This window comes from Ictalurus furcatus, chromosome 16 (assembly GCF_023375685.1).
Source record: "Ictalurus furcatus strain D&B chromosome 16, Billie_1.0, whole genome shotgun sequence".
Lineage (NCBI taxonomy): Eukaryota > Metazoa > Chordata > Actinopteri > Siluriformes > Ictaluridae > Ictalurus > Ictalurus furcatus.
This window is the reverse complement of record NC_071270.1, coordinates 9,444,066-9,454,193: the sequence shown is the minus strand read 5'-3', so window position 1 is coordinate 9,454,193 and position 10,128 is coordinate 9,444,066.

Here is a 10,128-nt window from a genome sequence, read left to right as displayed (position 1 = left end):
ATCAGGGAGGTGACCAAAACCTGATGGTCACTCTGACAGAGTGTCTCTGTGGAGAGAGGAGAACCTTCCAGAAGAACAACCATCTCTGCAGCACTCCACCAATCAGGCCTGTATGGTAGAGTGGCCAGACGGAAGCCACAGCCCACCTGGAGTTTGCCAAAAGGCACCTGAAGGACTCTCGGATCATGAGAAACAAAATTCTCTGGTCTGATGAAACAAACATTGAACTCTTTGGCCTGAATGGCAAGCGTCATGTCTGGAGGAAACCAGGCACTACTCATCACCTGGCCAATACCATCCCTACAATGAAGCATGGTGGTGGCAGCATCATGCTGTGGGGATGTTTTTCAGCGGCAGGTACTGGGAGACTAGTCAGGATCGAGGGAAAGAGGAATGCAGCAATGTACAGAGACATCCTTGATGAAAACCTGCTCCAGAGTGCTCTGGACCTCAGACTGGGGCGAAGGTTCATCTTCCAACGGGACAACGACCCTAAGCACACAGCCAAGATAACAAAGGAGTGGCTACAGGACAACTCTGTGAATGTCCTTGAGTGGTCCAGCCAGAGCCCAGACTTGAACCCGAATGAACATCTCTGGAGAGATCTGAAAATGGCTGTACTCCAATGCTCCCCATCCAACCTGATGGAGCTTGAGAGGTCCTGCAAAGAAGAATGGGAGAAACTGCCCCAAAATAGGTGTGCCAAGCTTGTAGCATCATACTGAAAAAGACTTGAGGCTGTAATTGGTGCCAAAGGTGCTTCAACAAAGTATTGAGTAAAAGCTGTGAATACTTATGTACATGTGCTTTTTTTGTTTTCACAGAATGCGTTTTCACATGCGTTTTCACAGAGCATTAAGGCCCATTCACACCGGTCCGTTTAACACCCCAGTGGTTAAAAATGGGAGTGTTCACACCCACTTATAAAACGCAAAGCATCAAAGAGTCAATTTTTTTTTTTTAACGTTGAAGGGTTAGTTTTTTCTTTTTTTGACACACTGCGTCAAAAACTGGCTGATCAAAGAGATCCATGCTTTTGTTTATGTACCTGGAGCCGCTGAAGTTACATAAAAGTATAACTTGACACTCAAGTACAAAACTGTTTTGCTGATGAAGAAGCAGCCGAAAAAGAAGATGCAAGCAAGTATCAAGATGAATGTTGAGCTGCTGTTATCTTTGGTGTCTGAACGGTGAGAGCTTTATAATAAATGCCACAGTGACTACAAGAATGTTGATATAATGGAGTTGTTGTGGCAAGGAATATTATATACAGTATCTCACAAAAGTGAGTACACCCCTCACATTTTGTAAATATTTGATTATATCTTTTCATGTGACAACACTGAAGAAATGACACTTTGCTACAATGTAAAGTAGTGAGTGTACAGCTTGTGTAACAGTGTAAATTTGCTGTCCCCTCAAAATAACTCAACACACAGCCATTAATGTCTAAACCACTGGCAACAAAAGTGAGTACACCCCTAAGTGAAAATGTCCAATTAGCCATTTTCCCTCCCCGGTGTCATGTGACTTGTTAGTCTTACAAGGTCTCAGGTGTGAATGGGGAGCAGGTGTGTTAAATCTGGTGTCATCGCTCTCACACTCCTCCTACTGGTCACTGGAAGTTCAACATGGCACCTCATGGCAAAGAACTCTCTGAGGATCTGAAAAAAAGAATTGTTGCTCTACATAAAGATGGCCTAAGCTATAAGAAGATTGACAAGACCCTGACACTGAGCTGCAGCACGGTGGCCAAGACCATACAGCGATTTAACAGGACAGGTTCCACTCAGAACAGGCCTCGCCATGGTCGACCAAAGAAGTTGAGCGCACGTGTTCAGCGTCATATCCAGAGGTTATCTTTTCGAAATAGACATATGAGTGCTGCCAGCATTGCTGCAGAGGTTGAAGCGGTGGGGGGTCAGCCTGTCAGTGCTCAGACCATACGCCGCACACTGCATCAAATTGGTCTGCATCGCTGTCGTCCAGAAGGAAGCCTCTTCTAAAGATGATGCACAAGAAAGCCCGCAAACAGTTTGCTGAAGACAAGCAGACTAAGGACATGGATTACTGGAACCATGTCCTGTGGTCTGATGAGACCAAGATAAACTTATTTGGTTCAGATGGTGTCAGGTGTGTGTGGCGGCAACCAGGTGAGGAGTACAAAGACAAATGTGTCTTGCCTACAGTCAAGTATAGTGGTGGGAGTGTCATGGTCTGGGGCTGCATGAGTGCTGTCAGCACTGGGGAGCTACAGTTCATTGAGGAAACCATGAATGCCAACATGTACTGGGACATACTGAAGCAGAGCATGGCCACAGGGCAGTATTCCAGCATGATAACTACCACAAACACACCTCCAAGACGACCACTGCCTTGCATGGTCACCAAGCTGAAGGTGAAGGTGATGGACTGGCCAAGCATGTCTCCAGACCTAAACCCTATTGAGCATCTGTGGGGCATCCTCAAACAGAAAGTGGAGTCGACATCTGTGATGTTGTCATGGAGGAGTGGAAGAGGACTCCATTGGCAACCTGTGAATCTTTGGTGAACTCCATGCCCAAGAGGGTCAAGGCAGTGCTGGAAAATAATGGTGACCACACAAAATATTGACACTTTGGGCCCAATTTGGACATTTTCACTTAGGGGTGTACTCACTTTTGTTGCCAGCGGTTTAGACATTAATGGCTGTGTGTTGAGTTATTTTGAGGGGACAGCAAATTTACACTGTTACATAAGCTGTACATTCACTACTTTACATTGTAGCAAAGTGTCATTTCTTCAGTGTGGTCACATGAAAAGATATAATCAAATATTTACAAAAATGTGAGGGGTGTACTCACTTTTGTGAGATACTGTGTGTGTGTGTGTGTGTGTGATATATATATATATATATATATAAGGTGATGGGGTTGTCAGATGACAATGGAGTGTAAACTTTGGGAAAATCAATATTTCTAAGAAAATGATCCATGTTACCTGAATTGTCAGGAGCTCCAGCTGTGTATAAAGATGAGTAAAAACTTTTAAAAGTTGAATTAATTTCTACAGGATCCGAGGTTAATGTACCACTGGACTGCATAATTTGAGTAATAGAGCGCGAAGCCGACCAACCAACCTTATATTCCTTATATTCATAATAATTGCCACACGTATGTAACAAAAGCCTCTCTGACTCACCTGTCAATAACAAATCGAACTCTGCCTGCAAATTAAGCCTTTGATTATGCAGCTCAGGGGTCAGGTTGAGAGTATATTGGTCATCAATAGCTTGAATATTATCAGATATCTCTTTTTTCCTATCCTTACGTTTCTTATTGGCATGAGCAGAATAAGAGATTATCTGTCCCCTTAAGAAGGCCTTTAGAGTTTCCTAAAGTAAAGAGTAAGAGATTGAATGAGTTTGATTAGTAAGAAGAAAATCATCTATTGAAGTAGAAATATACTTGCAAAATGCTGAATTGGATAAAAGTAGAGAATTAAGCCTCCATGGTGGGCAAAAGGCGTGATGCGAAAGTAGAACAGTGTCAAGACTTAAAGGAGCATGGTCTGAAATAACAATTGGTAGATTTTCAGAATTTACAACCCGAGAAATTAAAGAGTTATTAATAAAAAAGTAATCAATGCGAGAAAAAGATTTATGTACGTGAGAAAAAAAAAGAATATTTTCTCACTGTGGGATTAAAATGCCTCCATGGATCAATGTAACCATTCTGGACCATAAACTCAGAGAATACCTTTGCCATTGCAGAGGGAGCCTTTGTAACAGCGCAAGATTTGTCCAAAACTGGGTCAATAACACAGTTTAAATCTCCCCCAAATATCAAGAGATGTGTGTTCAAAGCAGGAATTTTTGACAACAATTTCTGAGCAAAAGGAGCGTTATCAAAATTCGGGGCATATACATTCACCAAAACTACTGCCATTTGTGAAATTTTCCCTTCCACAATCACATACTCATTCACATTTAATCACATGTAATCACATTTACATCAGAAATAACTTTATCAAAAGAAAAGGGCACAGTCTTACTTATCAGAATAGAAAATCCCTTGGACTTATGCGATGTCCAGTGAGCTTGGAGTCTGCGTTGATCCCTGAGACGGAGATGGGTTTCCTGAAGAAATGCAACGTCAGGTGTTTGTAGTTTTAAATGTGTCAAAGCCTTGGATCTTTTAATGGGACAATTCAGACCTTTCACATTCCAACTTAGGAATCTGATCGAGCTTCAGTATTTTCCATCAATTTAGGTTAATACAGAACGAAGTACAGAGGTTGATATCAATAGGAAAAAAAAGAGAAAAAAATAACAGGAAAAAAACAACAACAAGAACACAGCATCCCTCCCCGCCTCCCATCCCACCTTCCCCCATCCTACTCTGAATATCAGTTAACTTCTCTCCATTCCCAAACAATGGAGGCAGAACCCTACAACACTGGAACATCCGATACTTGTAAACCATACCTATTCTTGTTGTGTGAAGTTACTCCCGAGCATAAAAGGTACCACTATTACCATGTATCTCAGGCAACTTATAGATTTACATGGAAACTGATATGGTTGCCCACACCTGTGTAGTTTTACAGTCACATTAAAGGTATTAATAAATTGGTTAACTGTCATGTAGGCAGCTTAAGATGGAGGATACCGTTCATCAAACCACAGTTCCGCTTTTTGGGGGCAGACGAATTGAAGCCTCTCATCACCGAGGTCTATCCGAAGGCGAGCAGGGTATCTGAGAGAAAACCGCACATTTCCCTCACGCAAGCTGTTTCTCACTGTAGCGAAGGCCGCCCTCCTCTTAGCGACGCTGGAGTTGAAGTCAGGAAAGATGAACACCTTACAGCCCTGATGGAAAAGTTGATTCCAATTTCTGCGTCGAACAACTTTTTCTCTGTCGTGAAAGTAGTGAAACCGCACAATCATCACTCTGGGCCTTTGATTCTCTCGCTCCTCCGAGGGCACAGGGCCAGTACGGTGTGCTCTATCCAGTATTGGTGCGGTTGGAAAGATTCCCGATCCGAGGACCTCCTGAAAAAATTTTGACATAAACGTTACCCTTCTTCTCGTTCCGGAATACCAATGACCCGGAGATTACAGCGCAGTGAACGGGACTCCAGGTCCTCCGCTTTATTGGTGAGTTGTTTGTTAGCCAAATTTAGCTTTAGCACCGTCTGTTCCAGTGCTACAATTCGATCACTGTAATCGTTCAGATGCTGTTCAAGCTCATCAATACGTCGCCCTTGTGATTTAATGCCCAATTTAAAACTCTCAAAAGACGCAACAACTGGGGCCAGAGCTGAGTCAATAGCTGCTTTCACCTGTACTGTGATGGTAGATGTTAGCTCTGCGATCAAAGTGGTGCAGAGGTTTTCCAGGTCAAACAGTAGCTTATCGCCATGACTCACTGTCATGCTCTGTGAAGACTTAGGTTTCCGTAGTCTTTCAGAAGCCATAACTCCTTTCTGGTTATAATTGTAAACAGAGTAATTGAAAAAGAAGGCACCAAATGTTTTAGAAAAGATTCAGGTTGCCTGAAAACCACAATTAAAAGATAAAATGCTAGGGAGCTCACTCCACACGTCTTCTCACTCACATGCTCAGCCGGAAGTCCAGGAACTGAATTTTGATCAAATACCTGGGATGATTGTTTTTTCACTCAAATAGTCTTGGTGTGAACAGGCCTTTACTGAACGCACCTTTAAAGCTGTCAAAGCACCAACATAAAAGTGAAATTACCTCTAATTGTGAACACTTTTATCAGCAATTTTTTACAGTTACATTTATATAGCGCTTTTCTAAACACTCAAAGCATTTTACATAGTAAGTGGGGGGGGGGGGGGGGGGGGGTTGGAGATCTCCTCAACCACCACTAATGTGTAGATGAAGCTGGATGAAGCTGTTGTCATCAGTGCCACGAACTGAAAACATTAGTTCTGCAATTCCCACATTTTCACCATGATCACCTCTCACCCTGCAACAAAAACATCACACATTTTGCTGGGTTGCAATTACACACAATTAACTCTGTTATCTAAATAATACTTTATGGATAACTTTAGTAGGTTATGCAGAAAAGTACAGAAGAAGTATGTGATCAAATAGATTTTTTTTTTGCAAATAATATTAATACCTCTGTGAAAACCTGTGTGTATTCACTGCCTCTCTGAAAAAGGCCAAATGGGTGTCCAAGCGGTTGTTGTCTGAAACCTTTAGGTACATAATCTGTAGAATATATTTTAATATACACAGCTGAGGATATATAGTAGTAGAGAGAGATTGTTTCTGTATCAACAGATGAAAGTACAGGTACAAATAAAAACATAGCTGCAAGCAAAAATTATCAGTGTTCAAGCCCTTTAAGACCTTTATCACTTCTATTCTGTTGGGGTCTAGGCCAACCTGAAATGTATGGCTGACACCAGAACACATCCATGATGGAGAATACACAAACAAACACACAGAAATGAAAGGGTTAAACTATAATACTTAATACACACCAAACATGCTTACACACACACAAATGCACACACATTTTATTGTAGATATAGATATTTTAAATAAATGATAGACAGCAAAATGCTTACCTGAAGTGTCTTTATAATACCATTTTCAGTTTTCTCATTATTTATAACATGGAATAATTGTAAAAACTGATACTTCAGTACAAATGAAATGGTAAACGCTGACAAAATGTCATTTTGAATGTTATAATAGTAATTTTATAATGTCTAAATATGAATCTAAAAACAAAACCTGTGAAAAGAACTATATTAGTGAGTCAGCCAATGAGTGGTCCTCTGCTGCCATCTACTGGTTTTAATGGTAATTTTCCATAGTCTATTGGTGTGCCACATTTCACAACTTTTTACAATACGGTTCTATGGGCTGCCATAGGATCAAGAAATAAAAACATACAGACTTCACACCTTTGGTGCATGGTACACATGGTACATGGATACAGCATGTGGCTATTTTAGAAGTGTCAAATTTTCACTATAACGTCATAGAGGCCAAGTCAGATGGCAAACAAAATAGATGGTTGAGAACCAGAACATGAAAAATCAGAACATTAATAATGACTATTTATAGTTGTGTTATTTTAGCACTGTTAATTAATACTAAGTTTTGAGTTGTTAGGGATGGTTTGCAGACATACCTGATGAGTTTACAGTTGGTGTCTATGTGCACCATGTAAAGGAACACTATATTTTCTCCAAGCAGTACATCTCAGGTTGGTCATCCTGGAGAGAACACCGACACTGCCCACATGATGCATGGATGCACACACGCTATCCCACTGTACGCATTGCCCCTGTGCCAGTAGAGCCCATCAAACCATACGATATCCTGCATCTGGCATGGAGTTCTTAAACTCCATGACAGGGGCATCAAGTTCTTCATCTGTACATGTGCTGTACAAAGCTCTCACAGATAACTTGTTTTCAGTCATCCTCCTGAACAGCGTTGCACGAGACACACCAAGTAAATTTGAAGCAAACTTGACTGGCAGCCCAAGTTCTATTAGATGGGTAAGATTGGTTGTTGAAATTTAAATTCGTGGACATCCATGTCTATGTCCATGTCCTGGTTCCAGCTTCATTGTTAAACATGCCTCCATATCCCTCAGATGCTGTATGAGGTTGCTTAGATTTGTAAGGGCTACCATGAGATCCTCTGACATATGTATTATTTCAGCCTGGGCACTAATAAATACTAGTTCCTGTTTGCAAATAAACTGTAGGGAAGAATAGATGTACAGTATTTCAATGTACAAACAATATATTTCCACTTTAAACAAAAAGGTCTCTAAATATCTGATGTTGTATATCTTGTTCAAACCACATTGTTTCAACATAGTGGTTGTCAGTAAATACGTTTTGAAATGTATTTACTACTGTAAAAGCAAGTTCACACTAACCTAACGAACATCAATATATAAAATCAGATTATTTAATAATGAATGATCATTTCACAACACTCAAAATGTTACTATAGTCTTTACATGTTATTCTTTTTACTATCCTGATTGCATACAGTTTCATTTAGAATTAAAAACTGTAACTTTGAACTGGTATAAAGTTGGATGTTCAATGTTTGCAAATTAAGGGACCGTCTCTAAAATTACATATGACATTGCTATACATGATTCTAACCTCAATATCATTTGAAAGAAATGAGTTACAGTCATAAAACCAACTGTAAAGTGTTCATCTAGGTGTCAGCTACAATGAACACCTTTTAGATGTTTGATATTTATTCAAATAAACTGTCAAATCATATCTAAACATTGTGCTGTTTTTATACCGTATGGACTCATACACAAAATATACCATAATTTAAGGCTCAATAGCATTTGAAGGGAATGACTTACAGTCACAAAACCAACTGTAAAGTGTTCATCTAAGTGTCAGCTATAAGGTACACCTAACATACACATTACTCTGAAATTGCTCCACAATTTGTAGATGCAGTTTTTCGCAGACTGGTGAACCTCTGCCCGTCTTTAATTCTGAGAGACTTCTGCTTCTCTAAGATACCTGTTGCCAATTAACCTAACTAGTTGCAAAATGTTCCTCCAGCTGTTTCTTTTTAGCAACACTTACTTTTCCAGCCTTTTGGTTTTTTTTTTTTTTTTTTACTTTTTTGAGAAGTGTTGTGGCCATCAAATTCAAAATTACCAAAACATTTTCTGAAAATGGTACATTTCCTCATGTTCTATTGTGAATAACATATGGGTTTGAGATTTGCAAATCATTGCATTCTATTTTTATTTACATTTTACAGTGTCCCAACTTTTTTGGAATTGGGGTTGTACATCGTAAATTTTACACATGATTTGATAGTTAACCTTGTTAAATATCAAAAATCTAAAAGGTGTGCATCATAGATGACACCTACATGAAGACTTGGTTTTGTGACTGTAAGTCATTCCCTTCAAATGCTATTGAGCTTTAAATTATGATATATTTTGTGTATGAGCCCATTCGGTAGGAAAATACCTGGCGATTTTTACATATGATTTCACAGTTTATTTTAATAAATATCAAAAATCTAAAAGGTGTGCGTTATAGCTGACACCTTCATGAATACTACACAGTTGGTTTTGTGGCTGTAGGTCATTTGCTTCAAATGCTATTGAGGTTAGAAACGTGTATAGCAATGTTGTATGTAACTTTAGAGACGGTCCAATAATTTGTAAATATCTGCGAATATCGAACGTGCAACGTCAAGCCAACATTATGCCAGTATAATGCATTCCTTTTTTTGTGATTATTAAAACTTTGTCATTGTCCCCTTAGATTATGGCAATTGCTGTACAGAGTGGGGGTCAATCTACCTCCACACAGAATCTTGGCAGTGTAAAAAATAGTTTGCAGTTGTCCTGATTAAAAATATGTGGTCTGTGTATGTATTAGACATTTATAATATCAATTATATTGAATTATTATTATTCTGTCTTCCTGCAAAAGAGCTGAATAAGGTCCATCTTCAAAGGCAAATTAGAAAACGTGACATGGAGATGCACCTTCTACAACTTCAAATGTAGGAAAAAAGGTGAACATAAAAAAGGCCAGGCTTGATATTGAATTGCTGAAGCACTGACTAAAGGTGGACAAAGTATTTGCCTACTGATTATTATTATTCAGTCAATTATTGTTGAATGGTGAAGCAATTAATTAAAATGCCTTTTTCAGTTACAGAAAATAAAGCAACAATGAACCTCAACTGCTCAGTTTGTGCATTAGTCATTTAATTAGAAATTATGTGGGCAGATCACATCTTGTAACACCCTGCAATCTGGTTCACTGGGGTTCCTCTTGCCATCTTCATCAATGGTTCATCATGGTTTATGGCCAGGGAACTGCACACCGTTGCCTTTTCCACATGCTGTGCATCACCCACATTGTATACAGAAAACTCCCTGTGGCAAAAAATAAATTGCATAAAATATGCTCGGTGTTAAGCGCTGATCCACGAAGTGTCATGTTGGCGATGTAAGGTTTCAAAATGTTACATTTACGATTCTCGCGAAAAACGGTAACACACCAAATATTACAAATATTAATCTGGTTGTGAAAACGATTTTGTATAATCAGTGATTCCTCGTCCATTGGATCCTCTTC